The sequence below is a fragment of the Polypterus senegalus genome, chromosome 2, assembly GCF_016835505.1.
Source record: "Polypterus senegalus isolate Bchr_013 chromosome 2, ASM1683550v1, whole genome shotgun sequence".
In the NCBI taxonomy this organism is placed as follows: Eukaryota; Metazoa; Chordata; class Cladistia; order Polypteriformes; family Polypteridae; genus Polypterus; species Polypterus senegalus.
The window spans coordinates 119,448,402-119,474,837 of record NC_053155.1 but is presented as its reverse complement, the minus strand read 5'-3'; the positions used below and the strand labels follow the sequence as shown (position 1 = coordinate 119,474,837).

General features: G+C 36.8%; 1 protein-coding gene across 2 annotated transcripts in view; it reads left to right on the top strand.

Annotated features, from left to right (window-relative positions):
- The first annotated feature begins 7,855 nt into the window (after positions 1–7,855).
- The window catches only part of erg (ETS transcription factor ERG), a 289,025-nt gene continuing 270,444 nt past the window's right edge, over positions 7,856–26,436 (top strand). Inside the window, exon 1 of one of the 2 annotated variants that reach the window (XM_039744465.1) lies at positions 7,856–8,084. The gene's annotated coding sequence lies outside the window, so the exon portion shown is untranslated. The remainder of the gene's footprint in view (positions 8,085–26,436) is intronic. The other variant, XM_039744467.1, reaches the window with a different exon arrangement.

Sequence of the window (26,436 nt, the reverse complement as noted above, 5' to 3'; positions counted from 1 at the left end):
GGAGAAAAAAATAAAATCTGCAGGGGTTGCAGGCAACAAGACCACCCAGCCCCCTCTAGGCATTCTAACTAACATAAATGACCTCAATCAGTCCTGATTGTATTCAGGGTTCTCATGGAAGAATTTGATGATGATGGTCATGTGGATTTCTGGCCTTTAATCCATCAATGTAAGGACATCATGGTGCTTTGATTAGGTGGTGGTGGTGCAGATCACCACCACAGAAAACCGGAAAAAGAACAGAAAAGAAAATAGGGGTTAGTACGGATTTTGGAGCCACCATGAATAATAATGATAATTAATTGAATATACAGAGCATCAGGATTTAACTAAGATGAATCTATGAGAAAGCCATGTTAAAGTAAGGTGTTTTCAGCAGTGTTTTAAAGTGCTCCACTGTATTAGCCTGACGAATTCCTATAGGCAAGCTATTCCAGATTTTAGCTGCATAACAGCAGAAGGCCGCCTCACCACTTCTTTTAAGTTTAGCTCTTGGAATTCTAAGTAGACATGCATTTGAAGATCTAAGGTTACGATTTGGAGTGTAAGGTGTAAGATATTCTGAAATATAAGATGGAGTGAGATTATTTAAGGCTTTGTAAACCATAAGCAGTATTTTAAAGTCAATTCTAAATGACACAGGTAACCAGTGTAGTGACATCAAAACTGGGGTGATGTGCTCAGATTTTCTTTTCCTAGTTAAGGTTCTGACAACTGCATTCTGCACTCGTTGCAATCGATTGATGTCTTTTTTGGGTAGTCCTGAGAGGAGTGCATTACAGTTCTCTAGCCGACTGAAAACAAAAGCGTGAACTAATTTTTCAGCATCTTGCAATGTTATAAGAGGTCTAACTTTTGCTATATTTTTAAGTGAAAAAATGCTGTCCTAGTAATCTGATTAATATGTGATTTACAATTCAGGACAGAGTCAATAGTTACCCCTAAATTCCTTACCTCCGTCTTGACTTTTATTCCTAATGCATCAAGTTTTTTTCGAATAACCTCATTATATCCATTATTGTCAATCACTAAAATATCTGTTTTCACTTTATTTAGTTTGAGAAAATTACTACTCATCCATTCAGAAACACAATTGAGACACTGTGTCAGTGAATCAAGAGAGTTGGGGTCGTCAGGCGCTATTGTTAAGTACAGCTGTGTGCCATCGGCATAGCTGTGGTAGCTCACGTTATGCCTCGAGATAATCTGACCTAACGGAAGCATGTAAATTCTGCCTAACAGAAGTGCACTTAAGATGCTGTTTATTGCTTTTTAGGCTTCATCCCACTGGATTTGATGCAGAGGGACCTGTAGATAGCTGGGGCACCCACCTTCATTTGAGTATCACAGGTGGTTGCCTTGTGCCTTGATCAGGTGGAAAAGATTAATAATGATTGCAAATACATGAAGAATATGATAATTCTATGCATGTATAGTCTACCATGAGTAGAACTAAATGGCGAATTAAAAAAGTGGGTTTTAGAATTTTTTTTTTTAAGTTATCCATGGTGTTAGCCTGGTGTTCATTGGTAAAGAATTACAGATTTTTGGTGCATAATAGCAAAAGGCCTCCTCAGCCTTTCTTTTATGTTTATGCTCTTGGAATAATAAGCAGACGACTATTAGAAGATCTAAAGTCATAATTTTGAATGTAGAGGGAGTTAGGCACTCCAAAATATAGAAAGGAGCATAATTATTAAAGGCTTTATACACCATTATTAGTATTTTAAAGTCAATTCTAAAGGACACAGGTAACAAATGTAATAATGCTAAAAGAGGTGAGATATCTTCAGATTTTTTTTTCAGGTTAATATTCATGCTAATTGCAACCTATTGCTTTAAAGAAAGGTTTAAAAAATGTGGACTTATTGGAAATATGAACTAATTTCATTCATTTGTTCTGTTATACCCAAAAGATAATAGTTAATCAAAAAAGACATTTCAAAGTTTAATATTTGGCTGGTAGCTTTCACCCACGTTTTCATGCACAATGTTAAATGATTGTAAACTGTTTTAGCTGCATACCCATGGGCTTAGGAAACTGGTAAAATACAGTTCAAAAATGCCACATTTTTCAAATCTTTCATTTTCCATGTGTGCTTTGAAAGTTGCAAACTAAAGCAATTTTGATTTAAATTATTTGAATTATCAAGAACTTATTCTGAATGGTGAGCCACTGGCAATGATTCAAGTACATTTTTTTTAGCATGATGAAATTAGGTGACACGTGGACAACTGTGTTTAACAGTGGGTTTGCACACTGCTCCCCAGATGAAATACCTGCAGAAAAGTGGAAGAGCTTAGGCGATGAGGGAGTAGATGTATTGTGGTATCTAATGCAGATGATCTGTGAACAGGAGAGAATACCAGAGGAGGGCCTGGAGGTACATGAAGGAGACAGGATTACAGAGGAGTAAGTGAGGATTGTCCAGGATATGTATGAGGGAATGAAGACTCAGGTTAAAATCAGTGTTGCGGTAACAGACAAAATACCAGTTAGAGAAGGTCTGCACCAGGGATCTTCTAGTCTAGAGAAAAAAAGACCAATCCCCCTGGTGCATTGTTTGTTGATGATATTGTGTTGGATACCACCGGAAAAGATGAAGTGAAGAGAAATTCGGAGGAATGGAGATGGGCTTTGGATCAAAGTGAACAAAGACTAGATTGCAAATGCCATACATTGCATCAATGTTCATATTGCTTACTATACTTCAATATTGCTGCTACTTCTTTGTCTTGTCTTTGCACAATGTCTTGTCTTGTTTGTGTTTTAATTTTAAATTTTATTTGCACTTCATGTTGTTACACTGTGGATTCTGAGCTTCGCAATTTTGTCTATCTGTATACTTGTATATGGTTGAGATGACAATAAAGTTTGTTTTGACTTTTGACTTTAACTTGAAAGAAGATTGAAGATAAATAGAATGAAGATAGAATGTTTGAGGTTTAATGATGATCAGGATTCAGAAGTTAGCCTGCAGTAAGAGCTATTGAAAACAGTGGATATATTTACATATCTAGGATCTCTGGTAGCTTGAGATGGAATGCTAGATGCAGAGATAACCTGTACAGTACAGTATGGATGGAATAATTTGAAGAAGGTATCAGGAGTATTGTGTAATTGAAAAATTAAGGGAAATGTTGAGGTAAGGTAAGGTTTTAAGACAGTCATAAGACCAGCAATGATGTATGGACCTGATACATTGGCAGTAAAGGAAGTGCAGGAGAAAAAGTTATATGTGGCAGAAATGACAATGTTGAGATGGATGTGTGGAGTTACAAAAATGGGACAGAATAAGAAATTATACAGAGGTAAAACAAAAGTGGGAGAGATATCTAAGAAAGTACAGGAAAGTACATTGAAATGGTATGGACATATGAAGAGCAGAGTCCATGAATATGTGAGAAAAAGAGTGATGGGTGTGGAAGTACAGTGAAAGAGAAAGTGAGGGAGGCCAAAGCGGAAGTGGACTGTAAAGTAAAAGAAGATCTGAAGGAAAAGGGCTTGACTGAAGATGAGGTACACGACCAAGCTGTTTGGGGAAGGTTGATAAAGCACATTGACACCACACATAAGTGGAAAAAGTTGAAGAGGAAGAAGTAGCAGAAAAAAAAATATGTTTGATTATGTGATATTTTAAATTGAAATGGATTGACTGAATTTCATAGTCCCACTAAATGTTTATAAGCAAGGGGTTTAATTATTGCTTGGAATTACTGTTAAATCTTTTTGCACTCTTTTAGTTCTTGGCACAGAAAAAATGACCCAATTTTTGTTAATTTATTCACTATGTAATCTATCTATCTATACAATCCATATCAGACTCTACAGGAAAAACCCCGCTGAGATCTGGCAGAATGAATACAGCTGCAGTGGTTAGGGCTGTTGTCTTCCACAGGTGCTATCAGAGAGTGCAGAAGTTCAATTCAAACGTCCCAGGGATGAGCAGGTCAGTGGGTGTGCTGTTCCAGGAAATCCAGACATTTGTGGGATTTGTCAAGTGCCACAATGTGGTAAAGCTTTTAATACCTTTTAAGACAATATTTTTTATAGTATAAACCAATCGGTATTTAATGAAGAGCTTCATTCCCTTTGCTATAAATCTCTAGAAAGAAAGAACTTTTTCAGCACTTCTCCTCACAGAGCCCGAAGTATACTTTCTTACAGACTGATATAGAGCATATATAAAAGTAAAAGCCAAATACAAGAATGTATAGTATAACACATAACACTTGTCAAAATAATCGTTCAAATAAGGTATAACATTGCACAATATAACTCACATACTGTAATATCACTTAAAACTGGCAAAAATGATAAATTAGAAATGATTTTACAACTAACTCATTACACAGTCTAGAGCCTTGACATAACATATGTAAGAGCATCATAGTATCACTGGTTTGGAGAAGGCTGATATATGTATAAATCCATCTAGAACTGACCAGATTAATTAGTTTTTTATATTGACACAAATGTGTTTCATAACAAGCTAAGGCCACGTAAATAAATTATATAACAAAATTTCAAATATGTAGGGCATGAAGGGATTAGTTCTGATGCCTTACTGCCCATGTATACCTGGTCCTGACTTTAAAGTTTGGAGTTTATGTTTATCAGGGTTTGTTTGAATATTATCCTATAATCCAGTTCATCCCACATCTCAGAGTTCAAACTGTGATTTAAAATCTGCCTGTTATAAGCAGATGGTTGCAGGTGCAAGAAGGTCCAAAGAAGAATGGATACATTTCACTTCATTTTCATTCACTCCTAGTCTGTTTATCCTGTTGTGGGAAGCTTGGGCAACAGACTATTCTCTCCATAGCAACTGCTTCCAGTCCCTCTTAAGGAATTCCCAGACACTCCAATGTCACTCAAGATGCATAGTCCATCTTGTGTGTACTGGATCTGCCTTGGGTCTTTTATTGGGTAACCATGTCTGGAACACCAACTCTTGAAGAAAGTGATACTAACTACATACCCAAACCACCTCCATTTACTACTCTCGATCTGGAGAAGCAGTGGTTCTACACTCAGGTTCTCCTTGTATTACTAAGGTCTTTAGTCTAAATGATGCTGTGAACTATTCTCTTATTTGGAGCAGAATACTGTAGGAGTGCAATGAACTGCTCCATGAAATACACTGATGGTTGATAGTAATGTTTTACTCACAAGGCTAATATATTCCATGTGCTCAAGAAGTTCTACACTGGGCAGAAGACATGGGTTCACGTGAACACTTGTGTTAAGGCACAGAGCATTCCAGTGATTCTCCAGAGAAAAATATTCCTTTCAGGTACACGCAGCAATTTGCATTTACTTTAGTGCAATTTTCTGCTTTGTATCTTATACTGCACAACTGCACAATTCCAAGAAAAATAAAACTAATATAAAGAGCAGTGAAAGTTAATTTTTGTAAACTTCTTTTATGAACTTTTTTGGGAAATTGATCAAATGTTTCTAAGTGTTGTAGGGTCCTGGGGTTTGCACTTTATATCTGTGTCTTTATGGGCTTTCCTCCCATATCCCAAAAACATGGTGGGTTACGTTTGCTGGTGACTGCGAGTCAGACTGGAGTGCGTCCAAGTGTGCCCTGTTCAAGGCTGTACCTTGCCTTATGCCCAGTACTACTGTAAGAGTTTCTGGCTGCATGACCATGAAGTTGATTAATGGGGTAGATGATTGATACATGGACATGCAATTTCAAACTGAGGTCAGACCATTATAATTGGAACCACTGCAGTCTTTACAAGTAGCTGTCAATTACCCTTTTTTTTTTTTACAAAAAAAAACCCCAATGTTTTGGGATCCTCTTGGAGATGGCTTACCCAAGTGTATACTATGTCCTTTAGAGCAGGGGTTCTCAACGGGAAGTAAATTTTGCCTATTCAGGTGTTAACCTTGCTTTAGAAAACTGAAGTTGGGAAGATTTCAATTCTCACAGACAACATGAGACTTCTTCTTTCAACAACTGTGCAAAGAATAACCAAAATCAAAGATGAAAAGCAAGAGCAAGTATCTCACTGATTGATGTGTTCTCATCAACTAAGTGCATTTCATTCTGGTATACCTGTATCTGCTCATCACTAGTTGTTTTTAAATAAGTGAAATAGTATTACTATGTATGTACTACTATTATTATTGTTATTAGAAAATAACATAAAAAATCTTAAAAACTATCTTAAAATTTTCTCTTTGTTGATCACTTTACTATGGTAGAGGTATAAACTCAAATTACTGGACAAAACACAGTGAAGAAAATTTACTTTCAAAAAGTTGCTACGGGGTAAATGAGGTTGTGAATCTGTGCTTTAGAGCAATGCAGATTGTCAAGAATATTTACACTGAAAAGATTTCAGTGATAAATGATATTATGTATTTTGTGATGGGGTGGCAGGGTGGCGCAGTGGTAGCACTGCTGCCTCACATTTAGGAGACCTGGGTTCGCTTCCCGGGTCCTCCCTGCGTGGAGTTTGCATGTTCTCCCCGTGTCTACATGGGTTTCCTCCCACAGTCCAACGATATGCAGGTTAGGTGCATTGGCGATTCTAAATTGTCTCTAGTGTGTGTGCCCTGCCCAGGGTTTGTTTCCTACCTTGCGCCCCATGTTGGCTGAGATTGGCTCCAGCAGACCCCCGTGACCCTGTAGTTAGGATATAGATGGATGGATGGATGCATTTATGATGATATTCTAATCAATTACAATTTTATCAATTAACTCTGAGTCCTAAGTTTAAAAGTTTTTGAAAAGGCAGCAGAGGTAACAACAAAAGTATTCTTCTAGATAACACATTTTCCCTTTGCTTTTGTTAGAGTGACACAGTAGTTAGCCCTCAAACCTTGGGAGTTCTGGGCTCAGATCACAACCCGGCTTCTGCCAGGGTGCAGTTTTCATGTTCCCCTTGTGTTTTCATCAGTTGGTCCTGGGTACTCTGTTTTTCACCTACCTTGATGACTCTAAATTGCCCTTAAAACTGAGGCTGTAGGTGGATGTGTTTCTTTGAAAGAGTGGTCAGACTCCTTTACTCTAACCTGGATGTTTGGTAAATAAAATGGACGAATGGATGGATGATTGACTTTTTATTCAATGTTTATAATCACGTCTTAATTTTTCTAGCATTGTCTAGCATTGATTTCCATTTTGTAAGTGTGCAAAACTATTCATTCCTAAAACCAACATCTGCTTAAAAGCTAACATAATAGGAGAGAAAGCCGATCTGTAAAGAACTCAAGCTTGAGTTTGGAAGGCACATAAACATGAAAAATACTGTGCAGTAGACTTGTCAAATATTGTTTGAGGATTTTTCCACTTTGTCACCTTTATTTTTAAGAATTTACTACTACACCTTTTCAGTTACTGTGTATGATTTATTTTTTTTTACTATTATTATTATGAGGTCTTAGTAGTTTAGTAGTAGTTGTATTAGTATATTCTAACTAGTACAATATGAATACATGCTTTATTATTATTATTATTATTATGATTATTATTATGATTATTATTATTATTATTATTATTATTATTATTATTCGCTGCTACCTGAATAGAAATCCAATTTGGTTCAAGAAAGGATCAGAAAAAAGCAGGAATAGGTAGTTATATATCTTTGTTGAACTTTTATGATCTAAAAACTTTATTCCATTAGCGGATGGATCCAATTAAAAAGGCATCTTCGCAGACTCGCAAGTTGCTCACACCTTATGTTTAATTTTCCTTGACAGCGTTTAGTGAGGTAAAGCAGTACTTTCGCCTGTACAATTTGGAGCTGGTGTGACGTTTGAAGTCAGTTTGTCTCTCTCTCTCTCTCTCTCTCTCTCTCTCTCTCTCTCTCTGCCTCCTTCCTTCGTTCCACCCGAAGTGCAGATCTGCGCCGGTGACTGCGCTGCGCTGCGCCGCTCCGTGTGCTGTCCCGGTACCGTTTATTTCACGCCGTCTGCCTGCTTGCACTGATGCGTGCTAAAAGCAACAAGAACGCTCATTCTGTACCGAACCATGATTTTTGCTTAGCCCGTATGTTTGCCTTACAAAGCATCGGAGCAACAGAATTCTTCTGAACATCGTCCCCGACTTCTCCAATGAACTGTAAGTACAAATACGATCGCTTAAAGTTTTTAAATCTCGTTTATGCGAAAGCCAGGTCCGATGTCTGGGTTTTAGCGGATGAAATTTAAATCTGCAATTCGGTGGTATTTAACTTTGGACATTTGTTTGTGCGTGTAGTCCTGGAATCACTCGAACTTTATGTAACTGTTTGTAAATATATAATTTTGAACTCCTTAGCACTTTTTTTTTTTAATTCGGATGGAAATAGCGGTGACAGCTTTCGGCGCTCAAATGTTGTAAGTCCTGCGGGGTCCTATCAGCTCACTTACTCAGGAATGCATTTTAGGATTCAGCAGTTTTCAGAAGTTAAAACAATAATATTTATTGGATGTAATTGAGTGCACTTTAAAATTCTGAATAAATAACATTGTAAGGACTACCCAAATGATATTAGAAGAAAATGTCAAATTTCTTTCTTTCTTTCTTTCTTTCTTTCTTTCTTTCTTTCTTTCTTTCTTTCTTTCTTTCTTAATACAGTAGTCTTAAATGGTCACAGAGACACACCAAATTAGTCCTATTTTTATAAACATTACAAAAGCAGTTTTTTTTTTATTCAACTTTGTGCACCTCCTCCACCCTTTGCAGAAAGATTGGCTTTGTTGTGTAATCATGTGATGTCACCCAAAAATTAGCCAGACCTTCATTCTTAAAAAAACTGTCATAATTGTGATTTAACCACTATTAACAGTTTACCATACTGTGCATTTAACTGCCATGTGTCTTTGAAATGTGGACTTCTCTCACTGTAATATCAATTTACTTTTTTGTGCTGGTGTTTTTTTTAGAAAAGCCTGTCATTACAGTCAAAATGCATCCTTCTCATTTTTAAACTTTGCTCCAAGGTCCATTTCTGGGCAGGGGTATACAAAGACCTCTTGTTTGTTTAGGCTACCCAGGGGACTCCACTTTGTACTTTTAGGTCAAAAATATGCCGTCAGATTGACTGATGATGGTCGATTACTGCAGTGCACTCTCCATGTGTTTGTGCCTATGATTGTTGTGTTTGTTGGATTCCTACCGTGTAACCCCTTTTGATTATTTGGAGCCTTATTTAATATTAATAATGTTTGATTCTACATGATATTAAATGTTTGGAAATGAGTTTTTTTTTTAATTGGATGAAAAGAATCTGTATACTTTGATAAAGATGTTATTTCATGTCAGTGAGTTTCATTAATTAATCCCATGCCCCGTTTGTTTAGTTTCAGATCAAAAACGTTAACTGAAGCAAAAAGTTGGGCAGATTTAATTTTTTTTTTAATTCTGGAGTGAAGACCACCTTACTTTATAGAATATTAAAATCTTGGAAGGAAAGTATCCAGGAAGTGTACCACAGAGCAAAGTGACTTATATAAGTCAGCAGACTAAATAGTATTTTAATAATAGTTTGCTAACTTGGAAACTTGCATGTAATAATATTTGTCTTTTTGAGAAACTGTTTTTGGTGTGGCTGGTGGTTTTCCAAAACCTTTCATTAAATTAAATGGATGTTGATAAATAAATAAGGCCTGCATAAATCTGGCCAGGAGTGACTTGCATTTTCTGTTAATTTCTGGCGACATTCCATTGTAGTGCAGCTTATATTTATATGTGGAGGCAAGACAACTGGACAATAAGTGAAACTCACCAAGAAGAATACCATTTAAACCATCTTTTAACAACTGGGCTTGATAGACGGAATGGTTTCATCCCATTTGACACATTTTTACGTTCTGAAATTTTAAGTACACATTTTACATATATGTTAGTTGTTAAGTAACACACATTGAGTATATTCTGTCATAAAACACTCATTTTATTAAAATTAGGTAAATGCTCGAAATGTAAAAAGGCAAAGACATTAGACTGATTGATGAGATCTGGGAGAACATTGAAGAGGGCAGCGAGCAGATATTGTTATACTGTATTAAGACTAATAGGACAGTGGACAATGAAATATTACATAAACTGCCTAATCCACTGGAGTTAATCCTGGCAGCATTGTACACGGGATGTAAAGAGACGAGTCCAGTGCATGGTCCGTTCACGTACAGATCCTTACCGGGTCGATACACAATTAGCAGAAATGTCCTGCATGTCTTTTGGGACATGGCAGGACAACTGGAGCAGCCACATGGCTAATGACCAATTCTGGGATTGGGTTAAAAATGAAATTCATTTACTATTGAAGCCAGAAAACATTTTTTTGACTAAAGTGTCAACAGATTCTTGGACAAATTGCCAAGTCACATACTTTAAAACGTCATATTTGGATGAGATATTGGGACAGCTTAGATACTAGCTAACCAAATGAGCCAGAAGTACTGAATGGTTTCCTCTGGTTCATCACTCTACTTATGTTCATTTTAGATCAATGTTACAGCAGCGCTAACCACAGCACAGTTATAACGTATATAACACGTAACACATTACGATTAAGGCATGATGATGTCAAATTATGCAATTATTGAATTCCACATCTTTGAAAATAACAGTGTTACATTAGGAGGCCGTTCCCATGATTTTGTTTTTCATCATTTTAAATATTGGCAACACCAAGCCATTCTGAACTATGTGATGCATTCAACAGTGCAGACTTTTTTGATTTGTCTGGGGATTTTCCTAAAATCAGAAAACCATTTAAGCCTGCATCTGAAGAAAGTGCACAATTTTATCATGCAGAAATCTGTAACTCCACTTGTTACTTTTTATTAGCTTATGCGCATTTATTGTCACCTAGAATATTGAGACATTTTTTCTATACCACATTTTCATGCAAAAGATGTAGCTCAAAGTGCTTTACAACATGACAAATAAAAAAAATTTAGATAAGAATAATACTTAGTAAGGCAGCACGGTGGCGCAGTGGTAGTGCTGCTGCCTCGCAGTTAGGAGACCCGGGTTCGCTTCCTGGGTCCTCCCTGCGTGGAGTTTGCATGTTCTCCCCGTGTCTGCGTGGGTTTCCTCCGGGCGCTCCGGTTTCCTCTCACAATCCAAAGACATGCAGGTTAGGTGGATTGGCGATTCTAAATTGGGCTTGGTGTGTTTGTGTGTGGGTTGGCACCCTGCCCGGGATTGGTTCCTGCCTTGTGCCCTGTGTTGGCTGGGATTGGCTCCAGCAGACCCCCGTGACCCTGTGTTTGGATTCAGTAGATTGGAAAATGGATGGATGGATGGAATATGTGAGCTTCCTGCGGTGGGTTGGCGCCCTGCCCAGGATTGGTTCCTTCCTTGTGCCCTGTGTTGGCTGGGATTGGCTCCAGCAGACCCCCGTGACCCTGTATTCGGATTCAGCGGGTTAGAAAATGGATGGATGGATGGGTTAGATAATGGACGGATGGATAATACTTAGTAAACAGTATTCAAAAGATAGATCAATAATGCACAATTACAGTATATTTAAATGTGTGATTTTTTTTTAAAAATGGTTAGTGGTCATCTTTACATTTTTCTGTGTAGCAAGAGATAAGAAGGCTTAGCATTAGACTGCCACAGCAGTAAAGGCTAAAAAATGACAAAACACATTTACTCCATATTTTCTTCTTTTATGCAGCTTTACCTGATAGCAACAGAATTAATACCAGTTAATGAAGCAGACCTGCAAGACCTTCTTCTGAAAAAAAAAATCCTAAAGCCAAAAAGTTTAAATGCCCAAAATTAAAATAAAAAGTTAAGTCCTGCAGTGAATAATTTTTGAATATAAAAGAGAAATTAGAATGTACACATCTGGGCGAGTACATTTGATTCCAGGTTTTTTGTTGAAAGTAGCATTAAACAAGCATTTTGAACTTAACAGCTTTGTTAATGTCATTGTAAAAAAGGCACTGTGCTGAACTGCGATGAGTCACTGTCTAATGACAAAACATTTTTCCTTGTTAAATATAATATTCAGTAATCTTCCATTATGTTATTGCTGTTTTTGCTTAATGCTAAATGGTTTGTTTAAGCACTAAGTCAGAGTCTGAAGGGGTGCAAAACTGAGGGAGACTTGAAATGAGTGGTGCGTATAAAAGAAACATGCTTATCTGTTGATTTTTAATAAATAATATTAACACATGTATGGATACAGGTGCTATAGCATAACATGTCCTTCATTCTAAAGTTGCTTTGCAACTTCCTAAATACCAAACTGGATTAAATGAGTTTAGTAATAAATGGCTAACTTAATGTATTTATAATGAGAAGCTTAGTGCTTACCATTGCTCCCTCACAGCTCGATAGATTTGGGTTCAAACTGTAGTTGAGTCACTGCCAAAGTGGAGTTCACAGGGTGCAGAATTCCAACTCAGAATGCTGCATCCATGAGACAAGAGTGCTAATCCCTGTGTAACCCAAAATATTGAATATAATTATTTTTATCCAGTTTATTAAGAAAAATAGCGTCAGTGTTGTCATGATTTTGTTTGTGGTTAGCCATGTGTTTTGTTCTTCACACGTGCTTGTTAAGTTTTACACAAATTTTCTCATATTTTCAAAACAAAATGTTGAATATGTTCTCGAAAATGTACAATAATGAAGTAAAGCCTGATTCATTTATGAATTGTATTAAAGTATATTGCTAAAGGTGAAATTAAACATTTGAATTATTTAACTAGCTCTTTTTGACTCACTTAGTTCACTAGGTCTAGATAGCCATGTTATTGGTTAATGGGAGTAGCTGTACTTAGCAGTGCTATATAGTAATGATTCTGGCCAGTGGAGATTGCCTAGTCTGTGACCAAGCATACTGAACCCTTCCTGTGTACAAAGTGTTACAAGTCATGCAGGCAGTGATAGGGCTGGATGGGAGTTTGCAGGAGATTCTAAAGGATAAGAGATAGTGAATTATATAGATGAGGCTTAATTAATTGAGGGTTGTCCAGACTCCTGAGTTGTCTCTCTCAAACATGGTGAATAGTGAGTTTTCAGATGCTGTTAATTTTAATTACATTGAGAAAAGTGATTTTTAATACTAGTGTAAACAGTTCCTCAAACAATGAAAAAATTCATAATCATTTTGTATTTTTTGGTATTAGAGCACTAATGCTTAGTTTCCATATTTATAACTGTAAGACAAGTAAGAAAAATATATTTTTTCGCCAGTTGTCACTTATTAGAACATTAACACAATCTTGTCGAGAACAGGCCGTTCATTCCAACAAAGCTCACCAGTCCAATCAGCTTAATTCTTCCCAAATAACATTGAGTCTAATTTTGAACGTCCCTAAATCCTACTGTCTACCACACTACTTGGTAGGTTCCATGTGTTTATGCTTCTCTGTGTGAAGAAAACATCCTATTGTTTGTGTGAAACTTACACTTAACAAGTTTCCAACTGTTCCCCATGTTCTTGATGAATTCATGTTAAAATAACAGTCTTGATCCACTGTACTAATTCCCTTCATAATTTTAAACAATTCAGTCATGTCTTCTCTTAATCTTCTTTTGCTTAAACTGTAAAGGCTCAGCTCTTTTCTTCTTTCCTCATAATTCATCCCCTGTAACCCTGGAATCAGCTCAGTCTCTGTTCATTGGAACTTTTCTAGCACTGCTATGTCCTTTTTGTAGCCTGGAGACCAAAATTGTACACAGTACTCTAGATGAGGCCTCACCAGTGCATTATGAAGGTTGAGCATAACCTCCTTAGACTTGTACTCCACACATCCTGCTATATAACCGAACATTCTATTTGCCTTCTTAATGGCTTCTGAGCACTGGCAGTTGATGTTTTGAGTCCACTATGACTCCTAAATCCTCATAAGGCATACTTTCAATTTTTAGACCTCCCATTTTGTATTCAAACCTTCAAACATTTTTACTTCTACTTGTAATACTTTACATTTAATTACATTAAATTTCATGTGCTACAAATTTGCCCAGGTCTGTACCCTGAAGAACATCATTGTTTAAGTGGTATCATTTTCTTTGAAATCTTCACTTTTAAGAATGTGTTTGAAATTACATCCAACCAGATAGACATCTCTCACATTATAGTCTAATGTCAATAACAGTGACCTGAAAGTGAAATATACAGGTAGCCTTCTGATTGATGGGTGGACAAAATACAGTAGACAGATAGACAGATGGTGTAAAGGATAGAACAATGACTTGAGGTGCCAACTGGACCACCCCGTTTAATGCAATAGTCCAAAAAAACTGAACAAAAACACACACTTGGTGCCCAACAGAAATGAGGCTTCTTAATTGCCTTTTCAACCAACTTGGCTCTCCTTATAAACTACTCGTTTGAGCTGGTCAGTCCAACATATGGAGGCTTCTCCCTAAAGTGAGATGCCCTCTTCTGGGGACATCTTCGTTTTATAGTGTCCTGGGCAGAAGGATCAGGGCTTCTGGAATGCTGTGGACTGTATTCAGTTGTCCTCATGGAGTGTCTTCTCTGTGTTGTAGAAAGAGAAAAGGGAAGATACAGTTGTCAACTGTGCCCGCATCCCCTCTCACTATGGGGTGATATTGCATATCTTATCAGAGAACAGAAGGTGGTCCTAAGATGCCCATGCATGATAATGGATAGCTCTGGAGAAATCTATTTAAAATCTGACATATCATGCTCCTTTATTTAATGCCATTTGCAGGGGTTTTTAACCCTTGTTGTCACTCTGTCCTCCTACATAGTGTTACATCCTTCATGTGTTACCTGGGGAAAACTCTCACAGTTTTTTTTCTGCTGATGAGAATTTAGACAAACTTTCCTTAACTTGTCCTCGCCCCATTTTTTAGATTTAGGTAGGTATAACTGATAGGGGCAGTCCACCTCCATTCCTCATATCCTTCTTTGATGTTAATTCAGTCCTTTCACTTCTTGCTGCCTTGCCTGGTGGTATCTTTTTATACATTCTTTCGTTACTCACCTGCAATGAGAAAAGGACAATACCTGAGGCATGCTGAGTTTTCTACCCCTTTTTTAGTGCTTCTATGTTCTTCCCGAGCATTTAGAAGTACAAACTGTGACAAATGATAGATAGATTATACTTTGCAGATAAACTCTTATTAAAATAAATATATTATTTTTAATAGTGATATTTTGCATATAATTTGGTTTGGTCAATGTAAAGATTGTAATATCCTTTAATATTATGATTTTGAAGTTATTTCTTTCCACTGCATCTATTGACTTTAAATTAAATAACATAAACTGAATGTTCTCATCTTGGTTTTAACTTTGTTATACTTTTGATGTTCTCACAACCTGAGATATTTCACAAATGTTCCATGCACAATGCCTATACATAGAAATTATGGCTATTAATTTGTAATTGAAAGATTATGTGCTTCATAGTTGATGACTCCATAAGATTTTAAACATAGGAAGTTTTGCACCAGACACCTGGAACTGTCAATGACATAAATGTATGTACAGGACATCTTGGTCAAAACATACTGTACAACCACCTTAGTAAATTTGTTGTGTCAGTGCTTTGGCACTCTGGAGCTTTTCTGGAAGGTGCCACATGTTGTGACTTCTGTATAAGGCAATCACAGACCTCATCTGTTCAAGATCCACTATTTCCTTATTCACAGAATTATATTCAGCACATTAGTCTTAAACTGTTTTAATGAAAGGGTTATTTTTCTGAAATTATATACGTATGCTACTGTTGCATTTTTTAAAATTCAGACAACGGTTATGTCATCCTTCTGAAAAAATTAAAATAATTTATAATGCAATGGCAAGCTTATTTGTAACTAAACAGCTGTTCCCTGATTTACATCATACAATTTGTTTCATTGACTTATTTTATGAATAATTGACTATATTGTCCTTTTCTACAGTTACTTATATAAGAAAGACGTTCAAAAATGAACATGAATCTATTCAAATATCTCACTTCTACTGACTTATCACTTAATTTAGCATTTTTGCTACAGTTCTCCAAAGAATCCTACTGCGCTTCTCACACCTGGTGAGTTTTCACCTGTCTGATGGCCATCTCTACCTTCTCCAGCTGCTTGTCACTCTCTCTCAATCCCAATCCTCCATCTCTAGCTAGTCTTTATTATCTGAGGCCATGAACTAATTGTGGTGTAAATGCCTTTTGTTTTCTTAATTTTTTATCCAATTTAACAAGTGTTTGTCTGGGATTTTGGAGAGAAATTCTTCATTCTTTATAATTAGTTGCACCCTAGCTTTGGGTCCAGATTTACCAAATCTGTAGTTAACTGGTCAATCAGTGTCACATGATCTGAAATCAGCCATTTATAACACATTTATACTACACAATGGGTTCTTAGGTCTTAGTAGATTTTAATGACAAGACACTCACTTTACCTTACTCACTTCAGGAATATTTATTGTTAGTAGTCAACAGCATTCACCCATCCATCAGTTTGTCCACATATTAAAGTTCTTTCATTTGAACACCATAAATGTTGATATGTTTTGCAGTTTGATGTTTTGCAGTAAATCATCTACCCAAACAGAAAATGTTATAAGAAAATAAAAAACACAGAGATCAAGCATCACAGTGCAGATTAATAGTGCAGTCTATTAAGTGAGTTGAGTGTGGATGTGTTAGTGCACACATACAGTAATTCTGCCCAGTGATGGATTAGCGTGATAGTGACTTGTGTCTAGTGCTGTCTTTGACTCGGTGGTTGTGCGTTAGGGAAACTGGTCTAAGAAAATGGAAGGATGATTAAATGAGGGGCTAAAATGCAGGTATAATAAATAAATTACATTTCTTAATATGTCTGAGTCTGGCTACTGACACATGATATTATAGTATTATATGCCTTCATTCATGTATCTAGAATAATCTTTCCAGTAAAGTTTTTGATTTGTCCTGTTATTTGTTCATTTTAGCACCAATATTTGGTTCTGTGCACAAGAGCCAACAGTATCACATAGGGTGTCTGTCGCTGGCTTAAAATCATTAATTCAGAAAACAACTAATTTTGTCACTGTTTTGATATTCCATCACTTGTGTGTCTATGTGTTGCAGAGATTTTTGTCTGTTTTTTCTTTCTCAGTCTTAATCTCTTAATTGCCTTATATGATGTACTTGATGCTGTCTTGCAGTTTTTTTCCAGTCATTTGCAGCATCACCAGAAAACGTTTTTTTTTTAAATAAAAACATTTTTTTAGTTATTCCAGATGTTTTCTAGAAAAGTATTTTAAAAAAGACTTCAGTACTTTATACAGTCTTACTGTTATGAAGGAGTACCCAATTATACGGTACACCATGCCTAAAATGGTCTAACAAGGGTGTTGGCAGACTTGTAAAGATATAGCATCCTTTTATATCTAAGTAAGATAAATTCTAACAGCACATTCCCTGCATTTTTAGACAAGCTGATTCGTGATAGAGCTATCAGTTTTACACTCTGGAAGTTGTGGTAACTCAGTAACATAAAGCAAACTATATAAATCATTGCATATCAGATCAGTATCACTCAAGAAGAGTTGCAACTGGCAACAGGTTGTTATTGGTGATTATTTTAGGATGCGCCAAAATAAACAGTTCTGGGCAGCAGTTCTTTTTCAGTTTCTTATTTTAAAATTTCCCCTACATGAAATACATTATATCAACTTGTGTATATATATATGATTTCACCATGAAAAAATACAGCTTTACAGTGCTCACATTGGTGATTTAATTTTCCCAAGTAGTGTTTGTTTGTCTGTATGCTATGACAGCTCCCTTGAACCCTCAGACAATACGTCAGACACCAGGTAAAAGTTCAAAGTTTGGATTTATTATAATAATAATGTGCACAAAGCACCCTCTTCTTCACAATACTCATACAAATAAATACAATTCCCAATAATCAATAATCCTCCTCTCTCCCAGACGTGTTGCCACCCTGCCACCCAGCTCAGGTCATTTGTCTGGGATTTCCCAGAGTCCTTTATAGTCCTTGACTAGTCATTTCCTCGTACGTCCGGGGTATAGGGCAAATACAAGTCTTTGAGCCTCCCTGCAGCATCCCCTTCCTGCCCCCAAGGTATCCAGCAGGGCTGTGAAGGAAAACCCCAATATCCATGATGCCCTGCTGGAATGGTCTGTGTGTCTCAGCATCTTGTCTGCTCATGCTTTCCCTGTCTTCATCAATTAATTTTGTTCTGTGATGTGCTCGTTGTTCAGTAGGTGGTCCTGTTCTTATTCTTTTTCGTCCTAATATAGTGTGCTTCACTATGTAATTAGTTACTGTGATTTGCTTGACCCTCAGCAGACTGTTCCTTTTTTCTGCCATGTCACTTTCCAAATCATTTTGCTGTATGAAACGCACAACCAGACTTTACCTTGCTGAGGTTGCTTCTACCTCAATTTTTAAAAACTTTCAGAGCATATCAGGTAATAAGCTTTTAACTAAGACCAAGATCAAGGTTCTAGCTGCATTACATTGTGAGTAATCACATGACAAATGGACAGAACTCAGCATTTTATAAATATACTAGCAAAATACCCGCGCTTCGCAGCGGAGAAGTAGTGTGTTAAAGAAGTTATGAAAAAGAAAAGGAAACATTTTAAATAAAATGTAACATTATTGTCAATGTAATTGTTTTATGACTGTTATTAGTGTTGCTGTCATCAAGGATTTGATTATCATCATTTCTTTCAATCAGGTTCATATTTGGAGGATGTGTTGTGTTCAAGTTGCATTCTGTGCTTGTCAACCGTTGTAAAGATAACAGGTTTCATTCCTGAAGTGTTCACTACGCAAATCGGTTCTCGTGAGTTGTTTAACAGGCATTCCCGGTATTAAGTTGTGGATTTGCCTGTGAATATTTAGCGGCAGCATGTCTATGAACTTAATTTAAACTTAAGCTTTACACTTTGCTTTCCTATTGATATGTCTACACAGGCTTGTTCAGATTCAGTAGGTTGTTCCTTTCTTACTGCATCAATAAACAGCTCGTCTTCCTCTTTATCTGAGACATCACACACTGCATGCACAGGTTTACCTTTCCCAGTCCTGCAAACTTTAGTGAATTGGTTTAATTTACCACATTTTTTACACTGTCTTCCTTTAGCTGGACATTGACTTTTTCCACCGTGCGCTTTGTTTCCGCAGTAGCTGCATTTATGAATATGCTTGTATGTATCACACGCTTCATATTCTTTTGCTGCCTTCTCAATTGTGTAACGCGTTTTTTGTTCAGCGCTCTTTGGAGCTCTTGCTTTTTGTGTGCGTACTGCGTTCACAGTCAGTTCGCATAAGCCGCTTGGAGTACATGCATCGAAGGTTCTCAGCTGTGGTTGTGCTATTTTGTGCGATCTTGCGATGTCGACGACTTTATTTAATGTTAGCTCAGACCCGGCACTTAAAAGTTTCTTTCGCACTTTTGCTGAGTTTGTGCCAAACTATTCTATCCCTGACCATCTCATCTTCGTTTGCATAAACACAGTCCTTCACCAGCAATTTTACCTCCATTACAAAGTGATCAAAAGTCTTGTTTATACCTTGCGTCTTCTCACTAAACTTATATCTCGCGAAAATCGTATTTGTCTTAGGCATGACAAACGCCTCGTAGCGGCAGCATGTGTATTGGATTGCTGCTGACGGACGGCCTTATATGGGCAGGCACTCAATTACGTGGGAGGCGTGGGTATGGGGGATGCAATATAGGCAGGCAGCCAACTACGTAGGAGATGTGGTGATAGGTGACGCAACTCCGCCTCACATGGCAACCGAGCTGCAGGCTATGGCCGTATATATGTACGTAAGTAGGATTCAGTTATAACCGTTACGCGTAGTATTTCGAAATGAAACCTGCTTAACTTTTGTAAGTAAGCTGTAAGGAATGAGCTTGCCAAATTTCAGCCTTCTACCTACACGGGAAGTTGGAGAATTAGTGATGAGTCAGTGAGTCAGTCAGTCAGTGAGGGCTTTGCCTTTTATTAGTATAGATATACACATGGGAGAGAGGAGAGGGAAATAGAGATAGGAAAAGTATTATATTGGTGACTTTGAGTTTTCAGTAGATACATCTTTTAGGCATATTTAAATATAACCTGGCTGTTTTTGAAGAGATGTCTATGTGTAAGTGTGTTCATCTTTGAGTCAGAATGTCTATGGACTGAATAACTCAAAACCTGATGTGTCTAACATATAACATTTTTTCCATTTAAAGTTGTGATTTTAGAAGAAAATATGCCTATACGTGTAAAAAACATAAAATCATTATTTCTGCAAAGCAAAATCTACTAGAGCAATTTTGCTCAAAAGCTTTCTAGCATTTAACAGTGCTAATAATTCTGCCAAGTTTTTAACTGCAGTTACCAGTATGTCTGATGTGCTATGGCTTTCTACTAAAATACAAATGAATACTTCAGATTGACTAGCTAGAATAGCTTCCAAGTGCAGACTGAACATCTAAGGTATTTTTGGACAATTATAGAATTTAGATATAATATGAGTACTTCCTGAAAATAAAGTCATAGTTTTCTTAAAACTAATTAGCTTAACATTAATTGTCAGAAAACACATCCTACAGCAGGTTTTATAGCAGGTTTTTTATGGTTATTATTGCTTCTTAGATAGATAGATGTTGTGACATCTGATTCTTAAGATGATCCGTCTTATTGCAGGACTTGTTATCTCACTTCCTTGACCAGCAGATAGTTGCATTTAATTATATAGATCTGCAATAAGATGGAAATGATATGTCAAAACTCACATACTGTATGACAGTTACAGCATGAAGCTTGATAGGTTACTCATACTGTATATATGTTTTATAGATATAGTTTACATAGATCAAGAATATTTTTGAACTGAAATTGAAATGATAAGGCTGGCAGCATTAATTAAACCTGGACACCTCTAGTTTTAATATTAGCATTTTGGGTTGAGAGCCTTAAATACTGGTGTAAGTAAAAGACTACACCACAATTCCAGATGCTCTATGTGAGTCAATAAGGATAGTAATAGAAGAACTACACTTATAAGTCTAGTGAGGTAGCCTATATGTTGGAAACACAGCATGGTGATAGGCCAGATTGTGAAAGATAAAGGAGTTTTTGAAGGAAAAGCAGCATTTTTGTGTATGGTGAAAAAGAGGTTTTAAGCATTATTGTATTACTTAACAGCCTTTTATCAACCAACAAACACATCTTAAAATAACTGCAAATCATGCTTAATATTTTGACACTCAATAGCTGGCTTTCTGCCTTTTTCTTTTCATCCCTTTTGCATGAGCAGTGGTGGACAGATCAGTAGCCTAGAAACCCAGGATTACCAGTTTTTAATTCCGGACAACCAAACTACAAACTCAGCCCACTAGACTACCAGATGTTTCAGATCTTTGGTCCATACCCTATTTGTGAACAAAAACCATTTATTAAAAGCTAAAAACAAAATTCTTCATGTTCAATCTTAACTTGTGTGTTTCTTTTAAATTCAGGTTCTTATTGTGTATCTCACATACCCACTAGTAAGTAATATAGTGAAATTCTAAAGCAAGCAAGAGAAAAATAGTGTTAATTGTAAAGCAACTGGGTCAAATAGGATAAGAATTCCAAAAGTTAACTGTATCCTTATAATGTGATATAAATAAGGTAATAATTAATACATGCATTGTTATTAATTATACCAAAAAAAGAGCAGAGGACAAGGTGAACATTTCTGCTGCTGCTTCAATATCAGTTACAAGTGAAAAGAATCACAATTACAAGTAGCATTATGACAAAAATAAATGGAAAATAACTTCTCTAGTGGATTTAATATGGAGAATATTCCACAAAGTAGTCATGACTGCAGGTTGGCGATAACATCACAAAAAAGTCAGATAAAATACTGTGCTGTATGCAGAGAATATCTGGAAAGCACATATACTGTAAAAGCAGTTCTTTGTTTTCAGATAAATATTAGGACTGAAAAGGTGACAATGATATTAGACCTTTTGCCATGCTAGTTAGCCCACAATATCTAACAAAGGCTGATGCCGTGCTGAGTCATTTCATGAAATATTCAACTTGGAAACAAAAATGTACGCTGATAGAGCAGGTAACCCTTTTCAACTGACAGGGCTTACTACAGCTCTGAAAATGACCTAAAATATCCATCAGCTTGTTGATCACATGGGATGGCTTGAATGTTCCAACAATGCTCCTGTCACAAATTTGTTTACCCTTAGCAAAGTGACATTATCAAAATCAGAGGGCTGTACTACATTACAAACAGATCTTGCCTTATTCAGGCACAGAAAGTGCATGACAGGATGAAAAATAAAAAATAAGATGCTCATTATTAACAGATATGTACTCTGTGCTCCTAGCGTGTATATTAGAGTTTGTGAAAATGCTTTTTACTGTTAGCCCTAACACTGCAAAGTATGAACATGTTTGTTTAAGGCCTAAACCTTTAATAACCTGAGGATCACTTTAATTATATATTTATGTGTATGACACTGTAAAAGATATCACACTTCAGAGTAACCGTGAGGGTCAAACCAATGATGTTTTTGATAGAGAAACTAATTAGTAGGGTCTAAATTATCTCTGAAAACAAAATTTGAGAATACATTATTCAGGTTGTATTTCTGTTAATTTTTGATCAAATATTTTTATGTACATTGAAAAAAATCAACAAGATATAATCCCTTAAAAATCATCTATTTACTAAAATATTATCTTCTAAGGTACTAATTGTGTTTATACTGTGATAGAAAAGTGCTATGCATTCATGTACAACAAAGCTTTACTAATAAATGTTGCTATAAAAAGTTGCAGTAACCCTCAGCCCCCTTATATAAACCTGAGCTACCAGAATGTATACTGAGACTACAAAGTTTGCAAAGCTGGTAGCCCAGCAGACTATCATATGCATTTACAATCTGCCCAACCCTGATGAGGAATTTGGCTCTAAATATAGGACCACTGTATTGCAATATATTCAACAATATGTAGGAATATACTCCTTTATCGGGAAAGTGACAAAAAATAAATCGAAGGATAGCAAAAAGTTCCCTAATAAATCAAATAGACACGATACATGCTTTCTTGCAACATGTTATCTTTAAACTGACACAGACAGACGGACATCTTATGTTCACCCAACACACGTTTATTTATAATATTTTCACAGTTCAGTGCACTCACAAACCCCAGTGCCTCCAGCACTGATTCCTCCGATGTCCAGGTCACACACTTCCAGTGCCTTTCTCCTAGCCGCCTCTAGTCCTCCCTCCAGCTCCGTCCTCTTCCACCTGACTTCTGCCGATGACTGGAGGGAGGCGGCCCCTTAAATAGTAACCCGGATGGGCTCCAGCTGCTTCCCGGAATTCCTCTGTAGCCACGCCCCAGTGTGGTGGAAGTGCCGGCTGCACACCCGGAAGCCATCCAGGTGTCCCTTGTCGGTCTTCCCCCCAGCACTTCCTGGTGTGGCGGAAGTGCTGGGCTCCCGAGATATTCAGGCACCGGGGCGCCGCCTGGCGGTGGCCACGGGTCCCTACGGGGCTGGGCTTCCAAGCCCTTTACCCGAGGCCCCCAACATAACCAGGACGGACGCCCCCTCGCGGTCTGGAGGAGGCACAAGCCCTCCTCCGGTCCGGCCGTGGACCACAAAACCAATGGCTGCAGTGTATTCCTCATTTATCTGTGACTTTTATGTTTTACCTGTTTTGAGAATGTTATACACAGGTTGATTATTTTTGTAGTACTTGAATAAATGTCAAATTTTTCCTAATTTAAAGAATGGTACAATATTCAGATAACTTTAAGTATATAAGGAAAAGAGCATAAACATAAAAAGAAATGGTAGGTAACATGAGGATGAATGAATCTTGGGAGGTGAGTGGATGAGGTTAACATGGTGCATATCATTAAAGTAAATAAATCAAACCAAACAAAGAAACTGTGTCTTACCAACATGATCAAAAGGATCTTACATGCGCCTTACAGCATTAGTTTCATTTTTTATTGGTCTAATGGTAGTACTGACTCTGGCCTTGCATTCTGAGATGCTGGGCTCTTGTCCCCCAAAAGCCTAAAGGGGATTCGATGTAAGAAAATGATGGATGAAGGGGTGCTGCTAAATGATATGGCTGCAATCACGACTAATTGGTAGCACCTGGTGTGCTTTTTTCACTCCATAGTAACAATTTGTTTTAAGGTGCAATTTTTTTTTTTTTTGAGTGTAAAAATGTAAATATAAAGAAAAATTTGCAATATTTGCAATGGTAACATATGGAGAAGTATAATTTGAGGGTTTTGAATTTAGCTAGTGGTAATTTAGAATAACGTATTTTTCCATTCGCATAATGGAAGTTTAAATGAGATACGTAAGCAAAAACAATAAATGCTGTGTTAAATTTATTCATTGACCTAAGCCAAGTTCTGCTATATTGTTGGTGTGTCCTAATCTGTTTAAAGTCATTGTCATTTTCCATGGTCAGTTAAGCAAATTTCAAGCTGATTTGTTTTGTATCTTTTTGTTTTTTCTTTTCATTTTGTTTTATTTGGATAGAAATTTTGAATTGTGTGCATTTACATGCACTTTAATTACCTGGCTATTCAAAGATATTCACAAAAATGTCATACATATCCTTATTCCGGTTAGAAGGCCCAGGATATTGGCCTCTGAGAAATTGGGTTAACAAATGTAGATTTTCTTCACACAATCTGGTTATGTGGCCATCTAAAACCCTGATTGTGGTTAATTTAGCCTGCGCATGCATTTAAACAAACCAGGTTTCTCCTTAACTAGGTAACTTACCCTGTCCTGGTTATGTGTGTGCCTGTAAACACGCTCATTGTCCTAGGAATCAAAGATGGCATATGCTTTGTGATGCCATGTGGTATATGGTTACATGATTCAATAGGCATAGTCACATCATTGGCATGACATTTCACTTGGATGTGGGCATTTAATTTCAATGGTCATTTCACATGCCCACCCCCCCCATAAAAGCACGCCAGAAGAATAGCGAGGTTGTTGGCTTTTCTCACCTGTTTAGAAAAGTTAAACTTCATCCTTTGACTCAGTCAGCTTTGTCTGTTAGCTGTTTTTTTGCTGCTTGTGCCTGCTTTTACACATTGCTCTTGTCATTCTTGGCATATATAGCTTATGTATTATTCTGTGTTATCGTTATCACTGATGTAGCTTGTACAAAGTGAAATCCAAGAAAGACCATTCTTTGCTGTGACTTGAACGAAGCCGGCAAGAATTTACAATCTTCAGAATATACTCTTTATATTCAGCCAAAAAATGTATTAAATCAAGCCAAATTATGTCACATGTACATTTTATTTGGTTGTAATTGGTCTGTGCCATGAATCAGCAATATAAAATGAAGCAAACCTTTTTCTGTTTATTGTTTTGATAATAAACTAGGGGGCTTCGCCCCCTGCTCGCTTTGCTCGCCAACTCCCGTGTTTGGTTTTCCGGATACACACTTTTAAGATTTTTTTTTTTTTTATTGTTGCTATTTCATTAGTTTCACTTTTATTTCAGAACTTCTGTAAAAACAATATTTGGAATCTTGCGAGTCCCAATATGCTAAATCTTTTTAGTGTGGTCCATGAGATGTGTTTAATGACTTTGCACCATAACTCAGGGTAGGTTTCTCTGTTTGGAATTTCAGCACAGACAAAATGATCTACATGATCAGCAGTTAATAATTTTGTTTACCAAGTAACCAATAAATGCATGTGTGGTAAACTCCATTTTTGAAATTCTCAATATTCAAGATTCTTGATTTTTCACATGCATAGTTCAGTGATTATTGCACAAAACCAAAGTTAGACAGGTGCATAGTTTAGTGAGGCAGTTTGTTTGTTTGATCTTTACTTTCTTTTTTTATACTTTCTAATTTTCCTATTTTCATATCCTTTAACTTTCTCCACATATGTATCATGCCAATGTTTTTTTTTTGAGTCTTTCGAATTCCACTGCTTTCATAATCTCTAACCTGCTCTGCATGTGTTTAGCACTAACGTTTGTGAACGTCTTTATGAACTACTTTGTCTTTTACTCTTTGTCTTTTAATTCTGAGCCGGATTGGACGTGCTTTTTTCAATTCTACTTGTTCCAGGCTGATAATTACTTTCCTTATTTTCTGAATTTGAGTCTGTTTTCTCCGTGCTACTTTTTTCTTCACTTGGTCGTCGACATTTCATTTATAACGTATTGTCCTTATACGCTTTATATGCGCTGCGATGCCTGGATCTGTGTATACTCAAATCCTTTAGACGACTGAATGTTTTGCTGCCTCGTGGCTTATTTGATATTGATTGTAAGTAAGGCGTGTCTTGCAAGAATCTCATGATCCATGTCATCGCGAGACGGTCCTGGGGCAATCTCTTGACACAAAGTCTCATGTTTAACGTCCCTGCGAAATGCTCTGTGGCCAATCTCCTACATCTCACGGTTTCTTTAAAATGTCTTCCTTGATCTTAACGTGAAGATCATG